The following is a 26517-nucleotide window of genomic DNA, read 5'->3' as shown; positions in this document are numbered from 1 at the left end:
CCGGGCATGACCAAAACATATGGGTATGATTCGCTGGGCTTCTCGAGCACCTCGCACACCTATCCTCCACCCCCAAAAATTTACTGAGCCGTGTTCCAGTCATGTGTGCCCTGTGTAATACCTTAAACTGAATCAGGCTTAGCCTGGCGCACGAGGACGACGAGTTTACCCTGTTTAGGGCATCTGCCCACATCCCCTCCTCAATCTCCTCCCCTAGCTCTTCTTCCCATTTCCCTTTTAGTTCGTCCATCATAGTCTCCCCTTCGTCTCTCATTTCCCTATATATATCCGACACCTTACCGTCCCCCACCCATTTCTTTGAAATGACTCTGTCCTGCACCTCTTGTGTCGGGAGCTGCGGGAATTCCCTCACCTGTTGCCTCGCAAAAGCCCTCAATTGCATGTACCTGAATGCATTCCCTTGGGGCAACCCATATTTCTCGGTCAGCGCTCCCAGACTCGCAAACTTCCCATCCACAAATAGATCTTTCAATTGCGTTATACCTGCTCTTTGCCACATTCCATATCCCCCATCCATTCCCCCCGGGGCAAACCTATGGTTGTTTCTTATCGGGGACCCCCCCAGTGCTCCGGTCTTTCCCCTATGTCGTCTCCACTGTCCCCAAATCTTCAGTGTAGCTACCACCACCGGACTCGTGGTATAGTTCCTTGGTGAGAACGGCAATGGGGCTGTCACCATAGCCTGCAGGCTGGTCCCCCTACAGGACGCCCTCTCTAATCTCTTCCACGCCGCTCCTTCCTCCTCTCCCATCCACTTACTCACCATTGAAATATTAGCGGCCCAATAATACTCACTTAGGCTCGGTAGTGCCAGCCCCCCCCCTATCCCTACTACGCTGTAAGAATCCCTTCCTCACTCTCGGAGTCTTCCCGGCCCAAACAAAACCCATGATACTCTTTTCTATCCTTTTGAAAAAAGCCTTCGTGATCACCACCGGGAGACACTGAAACACAAAAAGGAATCTCGGGAGGACCACCATCTTAACCGCCTGCACCCTCCCTGCCATTGACAATGCTACCATATCCCATCTCTTGAAATCTTCCTCCATCTGTTCCACCAACCGCGTCAAATTTAGCCTGTGCAATGTGCCCCAATTCTTAGCTATCTGGATCCCCAGGTAACGAAAGTCTCTTGTTACCTTCCTCAACGGTAGGTCTTCTATTTCTCTACTCTGCTCCCCTGGATGCACCACAAACAGCTCACTCTTCCCCATGTTCAATTTATACCCTGAAAAATCCCCAAACTCCCCAAGTATCCGCATTATTTCTGGCATCCCCTCCGCTGGATCCGCCACATATAGTAGCAGATCATCCGCATATAAAGATACCCGGTGTTCTTCTCCTCCCCTAAGTATTCCCCTCCATCCCTTGGAACCTCTCAGCGCTATCGCCAGGGGCTCAATCGCCAGTGCAAACAGTAATGGGGACAGAGGACATCCCTGCCTTGTCCCTCTATGGAGCCGAAAATATGCCGATCCCCGTCCATTCGTGACCACGCTCGCCACTGGGGCCCTATACAACAGCTGCACCCATCTAACATACCCCTCTCCGAACCCAAATCTCCTCAACACCTCCCACAGATAATCCCACTCCACTCTATCAAATGCTTTCTCGGCATCCATCGCCACTACTATCTCCGTTTCACCCTCTGGTGGGGCCATCATCATTACCCCTAACAACCTCCGTATGTTCGTGTTCAGCTGTCTCCCCTTCACAAACCCAGTTTGGTCCTCATGAACCACCCCCGGGACACATTCCTCTATTCTCATTGCCATTACCTTGGCCAAGACCTTGGCATCTACATTGAGGAGGGAGATTGGTCTGTAGGACCCGCATTGTAGCGGATCTTTTTCCTTCTTTAAAAGAAGCAATATCGTTGCTTCTGACATAGTCGGGGGCAGTTGTCCCCTTTCCTTTGCCTCGTTGAAGGTCCTCGTCAGTAGCGGGGCGAGCAAGTCCAAATATTTTCTGTAAAATTCAACTGGGAATCCGTCCGGTCCCGGGGCCTTTCCCGTCTGCATGTTCCTAATTCCTTTCACCACTTCCTCTACCGTGATCTGTGCTCCCAATCCCATCCTATCCTGCTCTTCCACCTTGGGAATTTCCAGCCGATCCAAAAACTCCATCATTCTCTCCCTCCCATCCGGGGGTTGAGCTTCATACAATTTTTTATAAAATGTCTTAAACACTTCATTCACTCTCTCCGCTCCCCGCTCCGTCTCTCCATCTTCGTCTCTCACCCCCCCTATTTCCCTCGCTGCTCCCCTTTTCCTCAATTGGTGTGCCAGCAATCTGCTCGCCTTCTCTCCATATTCATACTGTACACCCTGCGCCTTCCTCCATTGTGCCTCTGCAGTGCCTGTGGTCAGCAAGTCAAATTCCACATGCAGCCTTTGCCTTTCCCTATACAGTCCCTCCTCCGGTGCTTCCGCATACTGTCTGTCCACCCTCAAAAGTTCTTGCAACAATCGCTCCCATTCCTTACTCTCCTGCTTCCCTTTATGTGTCCTTATTGATATCAGCTCCCCCCTAACCACCGCCTTCAACGCCTCCCAGACCACTCCCACCTGAACCTCCCCATTGTCATTGAGTTCCAAGTACTTTTCAATGCATCCCCTCACCCTTAAGCACACCCCCTCATCCGCCATTAGTCCCATGTCCATTCTCCAGGGTGGACGCCCTCTTGTTTCCTCCCCTATCTCCAAGTCTACCCAGTGTGGGGCATGATCCGAAATGGCTATAGCCGTATATTCCGTTCCCCTCACCCTCGGGATCAATGCCCTACCCAACACAAAAAAGTCTATGCGTGAATAGACTTTATGGACATAGGAGAAAAACGAGAACTCCTTACTCCTAGGTCTACTGAATCTCCACGGGTCCACCCCTCCCATCTGCTCCATAAAATCCTTAAGCACCTTGGCTGCTGCCGGCCTCCTACCAGTCCTGGACTTCGACCTATCCAGCCTTGGTTCCAACACCGTGTTAAAGTCTCCCCCCATTATCAGCTTTCCGGTCTCTAGGTCTGGGATGCGTCCTAGCATTCGCCTCATAAAATTGGCATCGTCCCAATTTGGGGCATACACGTTTACCAACACCACCATCTCTCCCTGTAATTTGCCACTCACCATCACGTATCTGCCCCCGTTATCCGCCACTATAGTCTTTGCCTCGAACATTACCCGCTTCCCCACTAATATAGCCACCCCCCTGTTTTTCGCATCCAGCCCCGAATGGAACACCTGCCCTACCCATCCTTTGCGCAACCTAACCTGATCTATCAGTTTCAGGTGCGTTTCCTGTAACATGACCACATCTGCTTTAAGTTTCTTAAGGTGTGCGAGTACTCGTGCCCTCTTTATCGGACCGTTAAGCCCCCTCACGTTCCACGTGATCAGCCGAGTTGGGGGGCTTCCCACCCCCCCCCCCTTGCCGGTTAGCCATCATCTTTTTCCAGCTTCTCGCCCAGTTCCCACGCAGCTGTATTTCTCCCAGACGGTGCCCCCCCCGCCCATCCTTTCCCGTACCCACTCCCCCCTTTCCCCAGCAGCAGCAACCCAGTAATTCCCCCCTCCCCCCCCCCCCGCTAGACCCCCCGCTAGCGTAATTACTCCCCCCATGTTGCTCCCAGAAGTCAGCAAACTCTGGCTGACCTCGGCTTCCCCCCGTGATCACGGCTCGCCCCGTGCGGCGCCCCCTCCTTCCTGCTTCTCTATTCCCGCCATAATTATCATAGCGCGGGAACCAAGCCCGCGCCTCTCCCTCGGCCCCGCCTCCCATGGCCAACGCCCCATCTCCTCTCCCTCCCCACCTCCCCCCATCACCACCTGTGGGAGAAAGAAAAGTTACCATACCGCAGGATTAATCATACAATCCCTCTTCGCCCCCCCCCCCCACTCGTCCCACCACTTTGTCCAAACGTTCATTTTCGTAGTCCAATCATTCCAATTTTTCTTCTACAATAAAAGTCCACGCTTCATCCGCCGTCTCAAAGTAGTGGTGCCTCCCTTGATATGTGACCCACAGTCTTGCCGGTTGCAGCATTCCAAACTTTATCTTTTTTTTGTGAAGTACCGCTTTGGCCCGATTAAAGCTCGCCCTCCTTCTCGCCACCTCCGCACTCCAATCTTGATAGACGCGGATCACCGCGTTCTCCCATTTACGACACCGAGTTTTCTTCGCCCATCTAAGGACCATTTCTCTATCCTTAAAACGGAGAAATCTCACCACTATGGCTCTGGGAGCTTCTCCTGCTCTCGATCCTCGCACCATAACTCGGTATGCTCCCTCCACCTCCAACGGACCCGTCGGGGCCTCCACTCCCATTAACGAGTGCAGCATCGTGCTCACATATGCCCCGACGTCCGCCCCCTCCACACCTTCAGGAAGGCCAAGAATCCTCAAGTTGTTCCTCCTTGCGTTATTTTCCAGTGCCTCCAACCTCTCCACAGATCGTTTCTGGTGTGCCTCCTGTATCTCCGACTTCACCACCAGGCCCTGAATGTCGTTTTCATTCTCTGCTGCTTTCGCCTTCACGACCCGAAGCTCCTGCTCCTGGGTCTTTTGTTCCTCTTTCAGCCCTTCAATCGCCTGTAATATCGGGGCCAACAACTCTTTCTTCATTTCCTTTTTTATCTCCTCCACGCAGCGTTTCAAAAACTCTTGTTGTTCAGGGCCCCATATGAAACTGCCACCTTCCGACGCCATCTTGGTTTCTGCTTGCCTTCCTTGCCGTTGTTCCAAAGGATCCGCTGCAATCCGGCCACTTTCCTCTCCTTTTTCCATCCGTGTCCAGGGGGAACACCCTTCTGGTTTACCGCACGGTGTTTTCAGCCGTTAAAATTGCCGTTGGGGCTCCTATCAAGAGCCCAAAAGTCCGTTTCACAGGGAGCTGCCGAAACGTGCGACTCAGCTGGTCATCGCCGCACCCGGAAACCCCCTACCAAACACTAATTGTTAAGGACTATAGCCCCCGACCATCTGCAATGAATTCTTTACATGTACTGCCCATGCTAAAGCTGAATTTAGCCTGCAATTTGGTCGATCTGCCAAAATTTACCGAAGCATGTCATCGATGACAGCATGATTTCTTTCACAGACTAAATGGGCTTTCTGCAGCTGTATTCATAACTCTGATAGTCATGTTTTCACACATATTCCTAAACTCATCACAGATGGTGACCAATTATAAAGGGAAATTGTCAATAAAGGACAGACAGAGAGACATACGAGATCTTAAGCAAGATAATAACAGAAATTATGCTTGTGCTCACAGAACTCCGAAACCCAGGAACCCCAGAGGAAGACAAAGAAGGAGACCGACAAAGATGAAGACAGCCTTCGTGTTCACATGGATCTTAGCGGGATCCCTTCAGTTGCGGGCGGACGCTACCCCCCTGATCCCTACCACACAATCCATAAATGATTCCCACCCCTGCAATACACGGAACCCCGAGATAACTAGCCCAGCAGAAGAGAAAGATCAAGCAGTAGCAGTACAGAACGAGATACCAGGTGGGAGAGGGGACGTAGTTTATGAAGATCTTGGAACATGAGTAAGACTACGAATACTAATAGGAGTAGAAGCCCACATGCACGTGAGATTTTGGTGGCTTCAAATAAATTAGATGAAAAAGTTATCAAAGAAGCTAAACAGCAAGAATTGCATAGTTGGAGTGAATTTGGGGTATACACGGAAGTACCGGATAGGGGACAAAGAGCTCTATCCCACAGATGGATTTGCACGGAAAAGGTTCTTCCGGATGGAACTTATAAGGCAAAGGCCAGGCTTGTGGCAAGGGGTTTGATGAAAACTTAGAAGATCAGGATCTAAGGGTAGATTCACCTACAGCAGGAAAAGTTATTTTAAAGATCTTCTTGGCTCTATTAGCCACAAAGGCATGGGAATGCAAATCTATAGATATAAAAGCTGCCTTTTTGCAGGGGCATCAGCTCCAGAATGACATTTTTCTCCGTCCTCCTAAAGAAGCAGCTAACATAGAAGGGGTACTCTGGAAGTTGAACAAATGTGTATCTGGATTAAATGATGCATCTAGAGTCTGGTATTTTTCAGTAAGGTCAGTTTTGTTAAAGTTAGGCTGTTGCCAGTTGAAAGCAGATCCTGCAATGTTTTACTGGCACGATAAAGGAAGTCTTTCTGGCATTTTTATGATGCATGTCGATGATTTTTTGTGGGGTGGGACTAGTGATTTTGAAGCTATTGTAATCTCTGGTTTGAGATAAGAATTCAGGGTTGGAAGTCAGGCTTCCGGTGCATTCATTGCTGTGTTCATTTTTGTTGGTCTCCTTCTTTGTCTTCCTCTGGGGTTCCTGAGGTTCCGGAGTTCTGTGAACACAAGCATAATATCTGTTATTATCTTGCTTAAGATCTCGTATGCCTGTCTGTCTGTCCTTTGTTGCCAATTTCCCTTTATAATTGGTCACCATATGTGACTCCTCATTTTTTTCTTTAAACCGAATATTTGGACTTGACATCTCAGAAAAATACTGCCGTACTGCGAGCCGTCTCGCAGCCTGTGTGATTTACCATCCCAGTGTTTGAGGATGTAACTAGCATAGGGAAGCAACCTAAGGGTTGCCAAAACCAAACAAAAGAATTTTGAATGTAACGAGCCAAAATGGGGTGCGTATAGGCTACGGCAGGTAAGAAATGGGTGGACTCCTCAGGTAGGACGGTGATCAATGTTGTTTGTGCTCTACCCGAGCGTAGCTGACCAGAGGGGGGGTCCTCCAGCAGGGCGGGGACCAATGCCGTTTCTCCACTGCCTGAGCAACCGGCAAAAACGGGTAAGAATGTGGTTGCCGTGGGGGGCTGCCTCTCGAATTAGGAGAGCAACTATGAGTCGTGTTCTGTCGACAAACTAGTTCCTCTGAACTATTGTCTGGGGACAAACTTGTTCCATTAACAAGTTTCTGGGGACAAACTAGTTCCTCTAACAGCCAGGGGGCGTTAAAGGAGTGGTGACGTGGAAACTTTCGAGTTTACGAACAACACTTAACGTTAACACTAACGAAAAAACATTCAACAAACATGGTGCAAATTCCATCAGAAAGGACACTGTATCTCTCCAGCAGTTCCTTTTTTCTCCATCATCTGGACATCTTACTGCTCAATAGCAAACAGGGTCGCAAAGGGATTCGTTTGGTGGGAGTCAGACTCTAAGTCATCATCTTCTCTCGGCTGCCAAACTCTTGTCTGTAGTAACCGTGCTAAAGCTGCTTAGGGCAAACTGGGGTCCATCTCATCATTCCGGATGAGCCTGAATGAATTGTCTCGGTGCCAGAATCGTGTGTCGAGGTTGGAGCTACTATGCTTCAATCCATAATCGTCGGGCGATGGATCTGGGTCAGGGGCTTTGATATAGGTGATCTCAAATGGGTCAGTAAATCATGCTCGGATTCGCTGGGAGTGGGGCCTGGTGCAGGGGTATAGTCGTAACGTGGTGTGCCGTGGCTATCGTCATTGTGATCGCTGTCACTGTCGCAGTCGCTGCTGGTTGAAGGAAGGGAGAGGCGGAGTCATGCCTCTGGGGGCAGAGTTGAAGTCATGTCTGAGGGCGGGCTGGAGTGGTTGGGGGAGGGTAGGAATACATCATCTGTGGGCGGGGCGTGCTCGTCTGCTGCTGCAAGCAGGATGTGGTGTGTGTGGTTATTCTGCGAGCCGTAGGCCTTGAGCTGGTTTATGTGAAACCACGCAGACTTGCCATTGGGATAGGTTATTTTGTATACTATGGGGCTGACTTTGTCCGAAATGGAGTACGGTCTGGAAAATTTGGGGGAAAGGAATGAACTGGGGTTGTAAAGGGAAAGCATAACTTGTTGCCCTACTGTAAACTCAGTGGCGTGGAATGTTTTGTCGAAAAAAGCCTTGCTCTGTTTCTTCCTGGTGCGAGTTGGGCTGCCTTTATGTTCTGTATCAGTTGTTTAACCTCATTTTCATGCGTGAGGGCTGTAACTGCAGGGCTGGCCAAATCCAGTCCTAGTAACTACTCAGTGCCTTTCATGGGGTGTCTGGTCATGAGGGTGTGGGGGGTGTATCCTGTGGATGTGGATACCGTGTTTCTTAAAAACATTAAAGCGAATAGGAGTACTGAATCCCAGGTGCTGTTATTCTGCCGTACTATTTTCCTGAGGGTGGCTTTCAATGTCCTATTCATTCGTTCTACAATACCATTTGACTGGGGGTGGAATGCGATATGGAACTTTTGTCTCATGCCGAAAATCGTGAGGACGTTTTTCATTACACGTCCGGTGAAATGGGAGCCTTGATCGGACTCTATACTGCGTGGGAGGCCCCATCTTGGAAAGATGTGGTGTGTTAATATTTTAGCCGTTGTCTTGGCCATATTAGTTCGTGATGGAAATGCTTCCACCCATTTTGTAAACGTGTCTATGACCACCAACACATACTTGTAACCATTTCTGCACGGGGGTAGGGGGTCCTATATAATCTATCTGGAGATTTGTCCAGGGTCCATTAACGGGGCGGGTATGACTAGGTTGAGCCTTTTTAGCATATCTGTCCGGATTGTTCTGGGCACAGATTAAGCAATTCTCAATGTAGTGTGTGACATCGATTTTTAAATCAGGCCACCAACAAAGCGGTCTGAGGTGGGCGAGGGTGGGTTCAATACCTTGGTGTCCATGATTGTCATGGAACTGACAAATGATCTGGTTCCTGTCCTGGCTGGGAACTATATAAATGCCATCCTTTAAAATCACACCATCGTGTGTGGTGATTGCGTTTCTGTATTTATCATACGGGGCTGGGAAGGTTCCCTTTAAAACTTCCCTGAGTTTCTCGTCCTCTTTCTGGGCCTTCGTTAAATCCTGAATGTTGGTCTGTGAGACCTGAACTGCGTGTACTGGGGCGCTATCGGGGGGGGTTCTAAAAATAACCATGCCTGAAGCCTGCCTTCGCTAGGGCGTCTGCTTTAACGTTATCAGGGGGGGAAGAACGGTGATGACTGCGAACCTTAAATATTCCGTATTTCCTATCCTTCGCTGTCTCTAAGATATGGCGGAGTAATGGGGCTGAGGGTAGGGGTTTACCATCCGCGGAAACAAATCCTCTTGTTTCCCAGAGTGGTTGGAATTCTGTCAAACTATTGCATACATACAAGCTGTCCGAATAGATGTCTGCTGGGGTCGGGAACGAGTCGGGGTGGTCTACAATATATGCAATTGCTGCTAGCTCTGCTGCCTGCGAGCCTAAGTGTCCTGGCAACTTTAAGGAAATTTCATTTAGGGCGCGTCCCTGCGCGTCCTCCACATATATACCGCAACCGGTAATTCTCTCTCCATTTAGCACTGTGGATGAGCCATCCACATAAATCTTCAGGGGTGCGCACGTGTCTGTGGGCTGGGGTCTCTGGGGTGTACTACTTGTTTTCCTGGGAGGTGTCTTGGGAATAAATGGGCCTGTGTTCTGTTTCGTGGTGATGATCTCACATTCATGAGGGGCGCCTGCATACTGCAAATTATAGGTAAGGAGTGTGTGGGTTTTGGTTCTCTTTACCGTCCCTGCAAAAGAAGGGTGCAATGGGCTGCGCGGATTTGGCTGACTGTGCCATCTTTAAGTCGGCTGTCTAACAATAGCTGTGTCGGGGTGTGTTCTGTGAGGATGGTGATGGGGTTGAGTCCTGTAATGTAGGCGAAGTATTGTATTGCCCAAAAAACTGCGAGCAGGTGCCTTTCACAGGGAGAAAATCCTTGCTTCACAGGGTCTAACACGCGGGAGGCGTATGCTATGGGGCGTAATTGGTCGTGGCGTTCCTGGAGGAGCATGGCCGAAAGGGTTCGGTCGGTGCTTGCTACTTCGATAGCGTACGGGGAAAGTGGATCTGGAACCTGTAGTGCGGGGGCTGTGCTGAGTGCTCTTTTTAAAGCGTTCACGGCATCTGTATGCTGTGGAAGCCATTCCCAAGGTGCCTGCTTCTTGAGAAGGTCGGATATGGGTGCTGCTTTAGTGGCGAAACCTCTATATGGTTTCGGCAGTAGCCAACCAGTCCTAAAAATGACCGGAGGGCTGGGACATTGTGGGGGAGGGGCAATTTGACGATCGAGGCAATTCTTTTTTGCTCGATCTCGCGTTTAACATGAGTGATCACTGTTCCCAAGTAAATAATTTGCTCTTTCAAAATTTGGGCCTTCTTGGGGTTGACTTTACAACCAATTTCTTTTCGGAGTACTAGGAGTTCGGCGAGAAGCTAAATGTGCTCTCCATTTGTGTCTGTCTGTAGTAACAAGTCATCTACGTACTGGACCAGACAATCGGGGCGGGAAAATTTTGCTAAACCATTTGCCAGCTGTCGGTGGAAAATGGAGGGGGAGTTGTGGAAGCCTTGTGGAAGGCACGTCCAGTGTATTGTTGCCCTTGGAATGTAAAGGCGAGTTTGTACTGACACCCTTTAGCCAATGGAATGGACCAAAAACCATTACTAATGTCCAAAACCGAATTTCTTTTGACTGGAGTCCCTGTTTGAGCATGGTCTCGGGACTCGTGACTACGGTGGGGGCTGCTGCTGGGGTTACTTTGTTCAGTTCCCGGTAATCAATGGACAGTTGCCATGATCCATCCGGTTTCCTGACGGGTCAAATTGGTGCATTGTTTGTGGAGGCTACTGATCTGAGTCTTGAGGCAGTTGCCTTGATCCAACAAACTCTCTGTTACTTTAGAAATTTCTCCCTCTGCTTCCTGGGGAAATCCGGACTGCTTCTGGGGTTTGGGGTCGGGACCTGTAATGTTCACAAAGCCAGCCAAATTGCCACAGTCGTGCTTGTGCTGTGCAAATGCTGCTTTATGTTCCTGCAGGACTGCCCTAACCTGTTTGTCTGCACTAATGGCTCGAGGGTCGAACCAGAAGTCTCCTACTGAGCTAATCCAATTTACGTATTCTCCTACTGTGAGCGTGGCGGGGACTCGTGCTGCCTTTGCCATTTTCCAAACACACTTGTTAACTGGGTCTAAAGAAAGGTTATGGGAGCTCATGAAATCGATCCCAAGGATATGTTCTGCTGTCTGGGGCAGATCAACTAAAACTACAGGGTACTTAGTCGTGATGTTCCCTATTTGTATTGCTACAGGGGCTGTGATGTGTCCCTGTTGTAAATGGCCTGTAAAACCGCTGAGTGTGATGGTGTCTGTTGTGGGCCACGTGTTTCGCTGAAACATCGTGGAGGAATTGAGTGTGGTGCGGGACCCTCCTGTGTCCCAAAGAAATTCTACGGGTTGTCCCCGGACTTTGCCTGCTACTACCAGTCTACCGGACTTGTCCTAAAGGGTGTCGCAGACCCAAGTTGGGGAGCCCGAACACCGTCAGTCGGTGCCGTTCATGTCTGAGTTCTCTGAACAGGCGCTAACGCTATGGATCGGCTTTGCCCTATTCCTGTTTAGGGTGCCTGTCTGTTGGCTTCTCTGCTGCTTTTGGGGCACGTTGCACTCTCGTGCAAAGTGTCCTAGCTGTCCACAGTTGTAACATTCCTGCGCTTTGGGCTGGGGTTGGCTGTTCCTGTCCTCATTTACCCATGCGGGGTTCTGGTGTGCTTGAACTGGGTTCATCTCTGCCTGCTCTTCATCGGGTGTTATAAATGCGATTTTGCCTGCAATTGATTGCTCCCAAGCGCGGGACAATCTCTTCAAAACCCATTTTTCATTGAGGGGCCCATCTGAGGGGTTATAATTTGTGCAAGCTTTTCGTCCTGCTTCTGTGGCGTGGGAGACTAGAATTCGGGTCCATTTGGCCATATTATCTGGGGACAAAAAAAACTGCGGTGAAGTGAATCCACAAATGTCCGGCAAACACTGTGGGGTGCTCTGTCTTCTTTTGCCTACACTTATTTAGGCCTTCTACGGGGTCTCCTCTGTTAAAGCCGATCGCATCAAGGATCGCTGTGTGCATCTCTTGGAGTGTGCCTCCTCCTACATTCTGTGGGTCGGGAAGGGCTGCTACGACTGAAGGTTTGAGGCTTAAAACTGTGAGCTTCACTTGTTCCTTTTCGTCCAGGCCATACATGGTAGCCTGTTGTTTGACTTTCGCGAACAATTGGGGGGGGGGGGGTCGGATGTGGGAAGGAACGGTGTAATTTTTCCACACGCGTCCCGTAATTGTGTCACGGTTAACGGGGTTGTATAAAGGAAGTCTGCTTCTCCTTCTCCTGCGGCCCTGCGGTGTGTGGTTACAGGATTCATGGGGGTGTGTTCTGCCTGTTCAGTTGGGGGTTGGGGCGCTTTCCTTTTCTGGGGTTGTTCCTACGTACATGTCCCATGTACATATCAATGGTCAGTCTCGCTCAATTCCTGCCAGTCGGGACCGTTTTCCTGATCTAATTGGGGTCCGAATGTACTTTGAAATCCATTTTGAACGGAAAGCAGAGATTGCAATTCTGCAATTTGCTTCCGGTACTTTGCGTGGTCTACGGAGCTCTGCCTTTGTTCCATCGTGGAAGTATGGAGTGCTCGTAGGGCTGCTTTTAAATCATTGCATTGTTTCTGCAATTTCTCCACTTGCTGTTTTATCTCTTGTCTTACCAAGACCGTACGTTGCGTGTTCTGGTAGGCCTTATCATATTGCGTCTGAAAACTGTTCAAATGCGCGAGACAAGACTGATGTGCCGACTTGGCATCATCCACCTCTCTGTCCCTTGCTGCTAACTGCTCTTTTAAATCTCGGTTCTCCTTCTCTACCTCACGTCTACCTCACTGGTTCTGTCTCTCTCCTCTATCTCCGGAGCGTCCTAACGACTTCCTCTGTACCTCGCAATTGTGCCAAAGAGACACGATTGCCATCGGCTTGCAATCTTTTCCCAAGCTCTTCTTGTGGATCTCTGACAGGTTCTCCCACCAAGTATGTCCTATACTCCCGGGTCCTGTTTCCTCATTATTGCAGAATTCACTCCAAAGGGGCCATCCTTTCCCTTTGAGATATTTTCTGATCTCATCTTCCCAAACGGGACATTGTCCTACTCAACTGGTTGCTGCGACCTCAAATTCCTGGGGGTTCATAAGGCATTCCATTGCCTTCATTGCCATTTTCTCTATCTAGGTTCTCTACTGAACTTGGAACAGGGGGTGATAGAGTGGTGATGTAAACACGGGTACGGCTTACGCTAATTTCCGGCCTACAAAACTCCCGACAGTTTTAGACAACAAATTCTCTCAGGTTTACCTTATATCCCTGTTAGTACGCATGCACTAACACACTTCCGAATCTCAGAGGCTTGATCAGTACTATTTTAACGCTTGTGGTTTTTCTGTTTCCAATTGGATTCTCTATTCGAATTTTGGGTTCTCTCGGAGTGGTTAGGCCACTTCTAAGTTGGGTCCTGTCAGATGTCGCCAGTAAATGTTGCTCTCTTTGGTTGGGTCATAATTTGGCTCTATTTAATTACGTTTGCTCAAGAGTCGCCAGGTATCTTTCGACACCGCCACAAGGTTCGGAACCGAATACTGATCAATGACTCGATACACCAGTTAGTAAGTTCAAAAGCAATGCTCATTTATTTACACACAGTCAAATCTACTCATGCATAAACTCTACAAACTAAACTACCACTATTACTGAAGCCTATACTTAGCTTCGGGTGCCCACTCAGTCAGAGGAACAATGGCCGTTGCTCGGTTCTGAGGCTGCTGGGTTGAGCTGTTTACAGGGTAGCAACTAGGAGCGTCTATCTTGTAGCGTGCATTGACTTGGAACTTACTTGGTCTGCTGTAGCTGCTAGGCTGGTCTCTCTCTTCGCTGTGAGCCAAAGCCAAAGGAGGAAGATTCTCCCTTGGGGAATATCTTTTATACTAAAAAGGGCTTCGCGCGCTTTTGGGCGGGCCTTGAACTTGGCCTCAACTAATTGGGTCTTTCCCAATCAGTCGTATCGATCTTCCTCCAATAGAGGGGTGGTTTCCTGATCGCTGGGTGTGTCCTAGGTGACTGTTGGTCTGCTTTGTCTTAGTCTCTTCTGGCGCCGGGGAGTCTGCCTTAACATTGTGTATCTAAATGTTTCCCTTTTGTCCCCCGAGATGGCTCATTAGTATGTAGATTGCTTGGCGGTTTCTGTCCTGTCTGAGAGTTTAAGGTTCTAATCAACAGACAGAGCTTGCATCTGCTTGTTTCTTAGTAATGTCCAATTTTCCCTGCATTCTTTGCAAGTGTCCATTTTGTAATGGGGATGTGGCCATCCCAGATGGCTACAATAGCCCAAAGTCGGTCATCTTGCGCGCTGGCGCATGTGCCGCGGGACAGGGCATCTGGGGGCTCATTGAGGTTCCCAGGACGATACTTGATATCATAATTGTTGGTGGAGAGTTCGATCCTCCACATCAGGATTTTGTCATTTTTTATTTTGCCCCATTGTGCGTTGTTGAGCATGAAGGTGACCAACCGCTGGTCGGTGACGAGGGTGAACCTCCTACCGGCTAGGCAGTGCCTCCAGTGCCGCACGGCTTCCACTATGGCTTGTGCTTCCTTCTCGACCGATGAGTGTCGGATTTCGGAAGTGTGGAGAGTCCTAGAGAAGAATGCTACTGGCCTGCCCGCCTGGTTGAGTGTGGCGGCCAGTGCGACATCTGACGCATCGCTCTCTACCTAGAAGGGGACGGACTCAACCACCGCGTGCATTGCGTCCTTGGTGATGTCGGCCTTGATGCGGCTGAAGGCCGAGTGGGCCTCATCTGTCAGGGGGAAACTGGTGGTTTGAATAAGTGGGCGGGCTTTGTCCGCACAGTTGGGGACCCACTGGGCGTAGTAGGAGAACAGCCCCAGGCATCGTTTTAGGGGCTTGAGGCTGTGGGGAGGGGGGTGTTCTGTGAGGGGGCGCATACGGTCGGGGTCGGGCCCTAGGACTCTGTTCTCCACGACGTAGCCGAGGATGGCCAGTGGGGTAGTACGGAAAACACACTTTTCTTTGTTGTATGTAAGATTGAGGGATTGGGCGTCCTGGAGGAACTTCTGAAGGTTGACATCATGGTCCTGCTGATCATGGCCGCAGATGGTCACCTTGTCCAGGTACGGGTATGTCGCCCGCAAACTGTACTGGTCCACCATTCGGTCCATTGTTCTCTGAAAGACCGAGACCCCATTAGTGACACCGAAGGGAACTCTGAGGAAGTGTAAGAGTCGGCCGGCTGCTTCAAAGGCAGTGTAGTGGCGCTCTTCCGGGCGGATTGGGAGCTGGTGGTAGGCAGACTTCAGATCGACCGTGGAGAACTCACGGTACTGCGCGATCTGGTTGACCATCTCCGCTATGCGGGGGAGTGGGTACACATCCAGTTGCGTGAACCGGTTAATTGTCTGGCTGTAGCCCACAACCATCCGGTTCTTTTCCCCGGTCCGGACGACCACCACTTGCGCTCTCCAGGGGCTGTTGCTGGCCTCTATGATCCCTTCACTCAACAGTCGTTGGACCTCCGACTTGATAAATACCATGTCTAGCGAGCTGTACCGCCTGCTCCAGTTGGCAATGGGCTTTCAGTCAGGAGTGAGATTCGCAAAGAGTGAAGGGGGGGAGATCTTGAGGGTCGCGAGGCTGCATACTGTGAGGGGGGACAAGGGTCCGTCGAACTGTAGGGTCAGGCTTCGGTGATTACACTGAAAATCCAATCCGAGCAGTAGGGGGGCGCAGAGGTGAGGGAGGACGGAGAGCTTAAAGCGGGTATACTCCGCGCCCTGCATCGCGAGATTGGCGATACAGTACCCCCGTATCTGGACCGAATGAGATCCGGAGGCAAGGGAGATTGTTTGTGAGGCTGGGTAGGTGTGGAGGGAGCAGCCCCTTACCGTGTTGGGGTGGACAAAGCTCTCCGTGCTCCCGGAGCCGAAGAGGCAGGGGGTCTCGTGCCTGTTGACCCGGACGACCATCATGGAGTTCTTTAGTGGTTTCAGCTGCGACTGGTCGAGGGTCACCACGCCCAGCTGCGGGTAGCCTGCGTGGTCTGTGGAATCACAAGATGCCGGCCCCCATGTGTCGGACGGGATCGAAGATGGCCACCCCCATCGGTCGCACGTGTTGGTCGGGCCGGCGGCCAAGATGGAGGCCCCCATGGGTTCACACGTGTCGGTCGATGTTGGGTCCGGCGGCCAAGATGGCGGGCCCCACGATTCGCACGATGCCGATGACGCATCTGGAGGGGACGTTCCGGGCAGGCACGCAGTCACATTGCGGGGTCTGTGGGACTGCAAGTCCATAGGTCGGGCCTGGTGCGTTTTTGATTTCTGGGCCTTAGGTCGGCCCAGACAGACTCTCGCGTAGTGCCCCTTTTTCCCGCAGTCGCTGCACATCGCTGAGCCTGCTGGGCAACGCTGCCAGGGATGTTGGCCCTGGCCGCAGAAGTAGCATTGCGGTTCTCCGGGCTGGGCTGGCAGACGCGCGACTAAGCCTGCGACGTAGGCGGGTCCGAAGGGGGCCGCGACGATAGTGTCCACGAGGGGTTCGTCGGGCCCGCGGGGAACGCGCTAAGGTTCTGGTAGGCCACCTCTAGCTTTACCGTGTCCTGCAGGTCAGAGGTCCCGTTTTCCAGCAGACGCTGCCTGAAATAGTTCGAGCGGACCCCCGCCACGTAGGTGTCCCGGATCTCTGAGTTCGTATGCTCCTCCGCCGTCACATATCGATAGCTCCAGTTCCTCGTGAGTAGAGTCAGGGTTTACAGATACTTGTCCATCGATTCTCCTGCGCATTGACGGCGAGTAGTGAGGAGGTGTCTAGTGAACACCTCATTTACGGGCTTCACGAAATGCACCTTGAGGGTTGCGACCGCCTCCTCGTACGTGGCCGCTTTCCCACTCATTACCAAGATTCGATGGCTCACCCAAGCGTGGAGGATTCGCAGTTTGAGTGTCTCCGAGGGAGCCGTTGTGGAGGAGTCGATGTAGGCCTCGAAGCATCGAAGCTAATGTTCAAATATTTTCTTGGCTTCGGACACGCGGGTGTCGAGTTCGAGCCTGTCTGGCTTTAGAGCGGCTTCCATGGTGCTCTCGACGACTAATAAATTGATATACCTTCAATTCACCAAGAGGCCGAGAGAGCGAGTGAACATAAGGCTTTATTAGTCGTGAACCTGCCTAGCCAGAGTCGGTTGTGCAGATGAGTGCCACCTGCAGGTGGCCAGGTTATATATGGCCCCGGTGAGGGCGGAGCCAGAGGCGGAGCCCACCAGGGTTACAGTACAGTACCTGGAAGCACCTCGTATCACCACTTCCAGATCAAAGGTTACATTAGGTGGATACAATGGTTTTAGTGTCATGCATTATGGTGAATACATTCACCACAGTCTCGAATGCTTGGTTGATCACTTTTTGTTCCGTTACAGCTCCACCTTCAACACCATAATCCCAGACTAGCTCTATATCAAAGCTCTAAAACCTAGGATTTGGCTCCTCACTCTGCGACTGGATCCTCGACTTTCTGATCCATAGACCACATCAGTAAGAATAAACCTCCTCCACAATAGTCCCCGCAAGGCTGCGTACTTAGCCCCATACTATGCTCCCTGTACGCACACAACTGCGTGGCAAAATTTGGTTCCAACTCCATCTACAAGTTTGCTGACGACACGACCATAGTGGGCCGGATGTCGAATAATGACGAGTCAGAATACAGGAGGGAGATAGAGAACCTAGTGGAGTGGTGCAGCGACAACAATCTCTCCCTCAATACCAGCAAAACTAAAGAGCTGGTCATTGACTTCAGGAAGCAAAGTACTGTACACACCCTTGTCAGCATCAATGGGGCCGAGGTGGAAATGGTTAACAGCTTCAAATTCCTAGGGGTGCACATCACCAAAAATCTATCCTGGTCCACCCACGTTGACACTACCACCAAGAAAGCACAACATCCCCTATCCTTCCTCAGGAAACTAAGGAAATTCAGCATGTCCACATTAACTCTTACCAACATTTACAGATGCACCATAGAAAGCATCCTATCAGGCTGCATCACAGCCTGATATGGCAACTGCTCGGCCCAAGACCGCAAGAAACTTCAGAGAATCGTAAATACAGCCCAGTCCATCACACGAACCTGCCTCCCATCCATTGACTCCATCCACACCTCCCGCTGCCTGGGGAAAGCGGACAGCTTAATCAAAGACCCCTCCCACCCGGCTTACTCACTCTTCCAACTTCTTCCATTGGGCAGGCGATACAAAAGTCTGAGAACTCGCACAAACAGAATCAAAAACAGCTTCCTCCCCGCTGTTACCAGACTCCTAAACGACCCTCTTATGGACTGACCTGATTAATACTACACCCCTGCATGCTTCACCCGATGCCGGTGTCTATGTATTTACATAGTGTACCTTGTGTTGCCCTATTATGTATTTTCTTTTCTTTTATTTTCATGTACTTAATGATCTGTTTGAGCTGCTCACAGAAAAATACTTTTCAATGTACCTCGGTACACGTGATAATAAACAAATCCAATCCAATCCAGTCTGCCTCTGATATCCTTTACCTGTGCTATTTCCATCGTGGCTGCCTGCTTTCTCAGCTGGTAAGCCAGTAGGCGGCCAGCCTTTTCCCCATGTTTGTAGAAGGACCCCTGTGTCTGACGGAGTTGGTGCACTGCTTTCCTGGTATATAGCAGGTTAAGTCCAATTGCAGCTCTATGGTCGGGGCCTCGGAGTACTTTCTGTCGACCTCCAAGATGGAGTCAATCAGCTGTTGCCGGGCTGCCCTCTCTTCCCTGTCTCTAAATGCCTTGTAGGCTATAATTTCCCCCCCCCAATTACAGCCTTCAGTGCCTCCCAGAACGTGCAGGGTGAGACCTCCCCGTTCCGGTTGTTACTCACGTAGTCACCTATGGCTTACAATGTTTTCTGGCAGAAGGCCTTGTCGGCCAGGTGGACCGTGTCCAGCCTCCCTGTGGGGCGCTGGGCACAGCCTGTCTCCAACCTCACATCCATGTAGTGTGGAGCATGGTCGGAGATGACTATCGTGGAATATTCCGCTCCTATAATCCCTGGAAGCACCGATTTCCCCACTGCAAAGAAGTCGATACGGGTGTATACCTTGTGTACTTATGAAAAGAACAAGAATTCCTTTTCTCTCGGATGTAGGAACCTCCATGGTTCCACTGCTCCCATCTGCTCCAGAAATGACCCCAGTTCCTCAGCCATGTCTGTCTTTCTTCCCCGTCCTGGGTTTTGATCGGTCAGTCAGCAGGTCCTGTTACACAGATAAAGTCGCCCCCCATTATCAGTCAGTGTGTGTCAATATCGGGGATTTCTGCCATTGTCTTTTTAATAAATTCTGTGTCATCGCAGTTGGGAGCGTACACGTTTACCAGTTTTACCGGTGTTTGTCCGCCTGGGTCCGTAACCTTCTAGTCTCCGTAAATCACGTCCTCTTGTTGATCAGTATGGCCACTCCCCTAGCCCTTATCCCGTAGCATGAATGGGTCCCACTCAGCCCTTCCTTACCAGTAGTCTGTCCTTTTCCCTCAGGTGTGTCTCCTGTAGGTAGACTATGTCAGCCTTCAGGCTTCTCAGGTGGGCGAAGGCTCTGGATCTTTTCACCGGGTCGTTCAGTCCCCTTACATTCCAGGCGACTATTCCAGGTGTTCTCCCGTTCCTGCGCGATCCACTATACTTACCTGGTGGACGCGCCCCTGCACTCCGGGGTTTCCTGCTTCTCCTGTCCTCGCTTCCTTCCCTCTCCATCTTCCAACTTAAAACCAAGAACGAAGCAGGACAGACCCGCACAAACACAGAGTCCACACAGTCGTTTCTGGTCCTATTCTGTCTTCCGCGTGTGGCTCTTTTTCCCCGCTGCCCTCACCGCTGATTCGTTTGCTCCCTCTCCAGATTATTCACTTTTACAAACTCATCGGTCTCCACTGGGGTGCCGAAGTAGTGCCCCTTCCCCTGGTACATAACCCAGAGTCTGGCCGGGAACAGCATGCCGAACCTCACCCCGTTGTGGAGTGCCGATTTTGCCCAGTTAAACCCGGCCCTTTTTTTTTGCAAAGTTCACCCCAATGGCCTGATATGTCCTTCCCATGAGCACGGCTTTGTTTGTTGGGCCCACCTCAGGATCTTTTCCCAGTCCTGGTACCGGTGCAACTTCACGATCATCGCTCTTGGCTGCTCCCCAGCTTTGAGTTTTGGCCAGAGCGACTTGTGTGCCTTGTTGAGTTCTGGGGGGCTGGGGAAGCTGTCTCTCCCAACCAGGTTGCCCAGCATTTGAGTGATGTAGTCTGTTGGGTTCCTTCCATCAATGCTCTCTGGTAAGCCCACGATACAGACATTTTGCCGTCGGGACCTATTTTCCTGTTTCCCTTAAAGTTCCCCTGGACCACGACCAACCTCTTCACCTTGGCCTCCAGAGCCACAATCCTGTCGCTCTGATCCGATGATGCCATTTCCAGGTACAGGATCGTCTGTTTTTGGGCTTCCACTTTCTTCCCAGGCCGTCTATCATGCACTGGAGATAGGCCATCGCTTCCGTCACCACCACCAGGAACTCCATTTTAATCGCCTCCCTCATGGCAGCCAGTTCCTTATTTAGGAAACTCTCCCACCTGTCCCCTGATGTGGGGGAGGCGTCGCCGTTAGCTCCTGTTCCGCCGTTCAGGTCGTCGGTCTTCTCCGCTCCTGGTTCGCCGAGGCTTCCACCTCTTGTCCTGGTCCGCTGGTCCATCCACCTGTTACTCATGCCCCTTTCTGCCGTTCCTGCCCTCTGGTCGGCTCTTTGAACTGCTGTTTGCAGGCATCTTCTTCTCCACTTCATTGTTGTTCGCCCCGTATGGGTTTGGGAGAGGTATGGGTGGCTCAAAAATTCACTATTTTGTATCTGATTGGGAGGCCAGTCACCTGATGTGCGTCCGCTCAGCACATCACCGCCACCGGAACATTGGATTTAAAGATGGCGACCAAACAGAAACAAAGAGTACGATTCTAAGGAGATTTCTCAGACTGGGAAATAGTGGGATGTAGTTTTCCTCAAGGATCCATACTGGGACTATTGTTGGTTTGTCCGATACATTATCGATTTGGATTCAGGTGTTGCAAATATGCTGCTGGAAATTTCAGAATTAGTGTTCAGAATTAACAAAAAGTCACAAACAGGCTTGGAGAAGAGGCGAATAAAGGCAAAGGTTCAATGAAGCATGATGTCATTTATTTTGATAGGAGAAATGGTGGCTAGTTATTTCTTAGAACCTGAATCAGATAGTCAAAGTCTTGACTGATCATTTTAATAGTCGCAATAGAAGTTGAGAAGGCCAGGGGCGGCACAGCGGGACAGTGGTTAGCACTGCTGCCTTACGGCGCCAAGGACCCGGGTTCAATCCTGGCCCCGGGTCACTGTCCATGTGTAGTTTGCACATTCTCTCTGACTGCATGGGTCTCACTCCCACAATCCAAAGATGTGCAGGGTAGGTGGATTGGCCATGTTAAATTGTCCCTTAATTGGAAAAAAAATGAATTGGGTAAAAAAAAAAGTTGCGAAGGCCAGAAAGGGTACTAACAAAGAACTGGGGTTCACTTCTGGAAAAATAACAATACAAAATCAAGGAGACAATGGGTGCGACCTAAGTGTGGCAGCGAGTGGGAAATGCCGGGAGATTCCTGCCAGCTGACCCGGCGAGGCCGTCACTGGTATCTAACGTTAATTAGGACACTTAATGGAGCCCCATGGGTTTCATGCCGTAAATGACTGTTCCGCTGGCGGATGCACCGGGACCGTGCTCGGCAACTCCCTGCTAATGAGGCGGAGCACAACCTAAACCAATCCCGCAGAGGAAATCTCAGACAGCATGCAGCTATGCCATCGGCCACCTGCACCACGATTCGGAGATGCCGTCCTGGACAGACTAATGGACGTGGAGGAGTCAAGACGAAACACCTTGTCCCCCGACGGGGTGAAAGGTTCAGCCACAGGGCACCCAGTGCCACTGGGAGGCAGTGGCAGGGACTGTCAGCTCAGGGAATGTGACAAGGAGAACCGCCACCCAGTGCTGCAAGAAGCTCAAAGACTTCCACCAGGCCGCACGAGTGAGGTGGCATGGCCCCCTGCCAACCCCGGGGGCAACCCCTGCATGCTCCCCCCAGTATAATCCCACCACATGCCCCATCACAGCCTGAAATCCACCAGCACACACCAGCGTGACCAGCATCGGTGCCCACACCTGTCCCTGATGCAGATGGACATTGGCAATGCACTCAAGAGCATGTCCCGCTCACAGAGGAGCATGCTGCATTGGGGAGCCACCACGGCTGGGGAGCCACGAGGGCTGGTAGAGCCAGATCCCAAGGGCCTGACAAGCACTGATTAGGAGACAACCAAGATCACCAGCCCTCCTGGGTCCACCCCGCCCCCCACCGACAAAGGCGCGTCTTGGGGTCAGCATGTGGAACAGTGGCACTGCAAAGAATGTGCCACCTGAAAGTCGGCAAGGGCCCTCCAGTCCCAAGCCCTCCACAGGGTGCCCGCCAGGGGCAAATGCCACAGGATGCAATAGGCAACAGGTTGCCCCCACCTCTGACGTGCGTCCTGGGGAAACACCTAGACCAGTGTTTTATCAAATGTTTTTTGCCTGGGACACATTTTTACCTACAGGCGATCCTTCGGACCCATGCCGGCCGATTCGCGACCCACGCCAGCCGACCTTCGCAACCCATCATTTTCACTTACCTTTAGTGTGACTGGTGAGCGTGCTTGGTTCTCACAATCTCACTTGCTTTGTTCTTCATTGTTACATTTCTGATACTGACTTCAGCTGATGATTTAAGATCTCACGCCATCCGTTGAAAAAGATAAAGAGGTTTGTCCTCGAGCTCACCATGCTGAGTCTTCATATGTCTTTGAAGCTTTGAGGGTTTTAAACTTTCATTTGCCAGTGCTTCCCTGCATATAACACGCATGAACTTTGAATTCTGATTTGCAGTGGCACAATTAATAAACCCACACCTCAAGTAATCATCTTTATGCTGCCTTGTTCATGTGTACAGCTTTTTCATGGGTTGTTCACCAGAGGCCCTGGGGCTTACACCAGTACTGCTGGCAGCTGCAAAATGGAGGAATCTCTCTTGCACCTAGAATAGGCCAGCGTACCTGCTCTCTGCCACCGCTCCAGGCAGGAAGACTGCAGTGATTTTTTAAAAAATCTGTTCCTGGGTCAGCGTGCTGACATCTGGAGGAAGTGTTCTGCGCCGCTGGGCTCTGGACCTGCGCACTGCCGATGGGGCACACTTGCGCGGAACAGCCAGCATTCTGAAAGCCGGTCGTGGCCGGCATTTTTAAAAGCCAGTTGCCCGTTGGACACTACTTTCTGCGATTGGGAATGCCGTGATGCATGGCCCCGCGACCCTCCCGACACCCACCCGCGACCCACCCGCAGCTCGTGACCTGGGTTTGAAAATAATTGACCTTGATGTAGCGTTAGAGCCAGGAGGGCTCAGAAGATTGAGGATCACAGAGGGCACCGGGTGGGGGGCACCATTGGTAGCTAGGGACAGTTGGGGTCACATTGTACTTGTATATTATTAAACATACGTTGCACCTTCATATTCCCCCCATATCTGCGTGGGTTTCACCCCCACAACCCAAAGATGTGTAGGTTAGGTGGATTAGTCATTTTAAATTGCCCTTTAATTGGAAAAGAAAATAATTGGGTCTTCTAAATTTTTAAAAAAACATACGTTGCACCCGAGACATAATAATAACCTTTATTCGTGTCACAGGTAGGCTTAACACTTCAATGAAGTTACCGTGAAAAGCCCCTAGTCGCCACATTCCGGTGCCTGTTCGGGTACATGGAGGGAGAATTCAGAATGTCCAAATTACCTAATAGCACGTCTTTCGGGACTTGCGGGAGGAAACCGGAGCATCCGAAGGAAACCCACGCACACACGGGGAGAACGTGCAGACTCCACACAGACAGGACCCAAGCCGGGAATCCTGCCGCTGTGAAGCAACAGTTCTAACTCCTGCGCGACCGTGTGAAGCGTCTGTCATGTTACTCAGCAATGAAGGCCAGTCTGCGTTCCTCTGCCCCATCCCTCATTTGCCCTCCCCCGGCCACAGCCCCTGGGCTCCCTGCCACGGCCCCCAAATCATACCACGTGCAGGTGATGGGTCTGAAATGCACTCAGCAGACAGGAGTCAGATTTTGGCAGAGATTGAGGAGCACCAGAGCTCAGCTCACAGTGGGTTATCACCCGGCTGCCTTGTAAATTGACCCGCTGACAGTGCCGACACAAGCCCATCACCCTGGAGTGATGTAACACAAACCCTTGGAGGGTGGAACAGGGCGATGGGGGCACGGCGAAGGTGAGTAGGAAGCAGAGATTGGGAGAGATGATGGATGAAGCCATGCCCTATGTGAGTGGGTGAGGATGAGGTCCTTGGTCCTCTGAGCATGCCGGACCCTCTCCGCCGCCACCTGTCTATCCTTTGGCTGGTCCTGTGGGTCCTCCTCAGGCTCGTCGTCCAACCCTTCCTGGTCCAGTTCCTCCTCGTCCTCCTTCTTGGAGGTGGCTGCATATTTCTCCTTCTCCACCTCCAGCATGTTGCTGTGCCAGGCTGTGGAGAACACAGTGGACTACCACCAAGCAGGCGACCCTCCAAGTGGTGTACTGCAATGCACCACCAGAGCGATCGAGGCATCGCAACTGCATTTTGAGCAGTCCAATGCACCACTCAATGACTGCCCAGGCGTCCACATGGGCCTCATTATATCGGGTCTCCGCAACAGTCACCAGCCTCCATACTGGCATCAGACAGGACCTTCACAACTCTGTCAACCCTCAGGGTGCCATGCATATGCACCCGGCCTCAGCAAGTTCCCGTGGACTCAGACCCCGGACTCCAGACACCCACTGGGAACATTACCTGGACCGGATGCTGTTTCCCTTCCCAGTCCACACACCCACCCTCTAGTCACGGGAATGGCCCCAGTGCTGTGGCCCAGCTCCTGGGTGTTGGAATGTTGGCTGCTGATGCCTCCGGAGTTCAGGCAGAGTGTCAAGGCCTCTCAGTCTGATTGGGATGTTTGGAGGTAACAACCGCCTGCATCATGGCACGTGTACTCATAGGGATCCACTTGGGAATATTTTTGTTTATTAAACAGTCGACAGTAACAAAGTGTTGACTTCTATCTTTATTACTATTAATAACTACAATGTGTGAGTGTGTTCCGTGTATTGGACAAATGACCACACAAGTATTTAGTATAATCACAGTTTATTATTGAGCATAGGATTAGTTCTATACGCAGTAAATTATAGGCTACTACACATTAGACTATATCTAGCAGTTTAAACGACCTTTACTTAACTTCCAAGTGACCGGCTCTGTGCAGGTTAGATAAGGCCTTTATCTGGTTCCCCACTTGTGGCGGATGGAGGTTGTCTAGTTCGTCTAGGTTGAGTGTCGTCTTTCAGGTGGGGATCGCGGGTCCTTGAACTTGGCTGGTTGATGTGCTGCAGTTGGATGACAGAAGCCGGTCCCCCAAAAGACGCAGAATGATGGTTGCGCAGTTCTTCTTATCCTCCGATCTTTCGCGCTCTTTTGAGCGGTCTCAGGTAGGGATCCAGTGGATCGATAGGATTTCAACCTCCCTAATTGATTCTGGCCAATTAGGGGCAGGTACCTTGATGGCTGGGTGGGTCCTAGGTCGGTCATGGCCGTTAGTGTCCAAGGCATGTAGGCACTCCCAAATAAGGCAAACAGGCACCCCCGAGTCTGCCACTTATGGCAAGTTTCAATCTGGAGCCCATTGTCCTGGGAAGACCTGTGAGTGGCCTCTAGCAGGTGCGAGTTTCTGTATAAGTCTGAGTTGTTGTTTGCAATATACACAAGTTGTGTCCTGTCTGTGTCCCAACCTGACCATAATTCACATCATCCTTTGCAGGCGGACATTTTAGATGGCCACAAAAGATTTCAAAATCAACTACATAACAATCCACAAATCACATTAATCATTAAACAACAAGGAAATGTCACTGTTCCATATTGGTACCAATACAAAGCTATATCAGCTCATTTTCACAAAGAAAACCACACAGTGTAACTCGTTGCATGTTCTACTACAGAAACAGATGAAAGCCTGAGAATGTGTTATCATATTCAGTACTTTGTCATAGACATGATCTGTCCACGTATCAGTGCCATTCTCCATCCAGGAACCGCAGCTGTGCAACCCCTCCCACACGGCCCAAGCGCACCGGAGTCAAATTCTGGCATCCACATATTCCACAGGTGCTCAAGGTGCAATTGAACATCTATCTTTGACTTCCAGCGTGCTTAACTTGCACTGATGTGGCAGTCACATGCAGCACCCACCACACCAGCAACAAAAGTATCAGCAATCTGCAAAAACATTTCTTCAATAGCATCATCAGGTGGCCCATTTGGACCAATGTCACGCACCACATCCCGCAGCCTTTTTGCTTCAAACCAGATTGCCTTCTAGACTCGCACGTCCCACTGAACCCGGTGTTCCAGGACTTGGGTATCATGGAAAAAACTGTCCTTTCTGGCTACAGGA

At 50.9% G+C, this 26517-nt stretch overlaps 1 protein-coding gene across 1 annotated transcript in view; it reads left to right on the top strand.

The window, feature by feature from the left end:
- The window catches only part of LOC140385163 (uncharacterized), a 223332-nt gene that overhangs the window by 88758 nt on the left and 108057 nt on the right, over window positions 1–26517 (top strand). The window lies entirely within an intron of this gene.

The sequence above is a fragment of the Scyliorhinus torazame genome, chromosome 11 (assembly GCF_047496885.1).
Source record: "Scyliorhinus torazame isolate Kashiwa2021f chromosome 11, sScyTor2.1, whole genome shotgun sequence".
NCBI lineage: Eukaryota > Metazoa > Chordata > Chondrichthyes > Carcharhiniformes > Scyliorhinidae > Scyliorhinus > Scyliorhinus torazame.
This window is presented reverse-complemented; position numbering and strand designations above follow the sequence as displayed.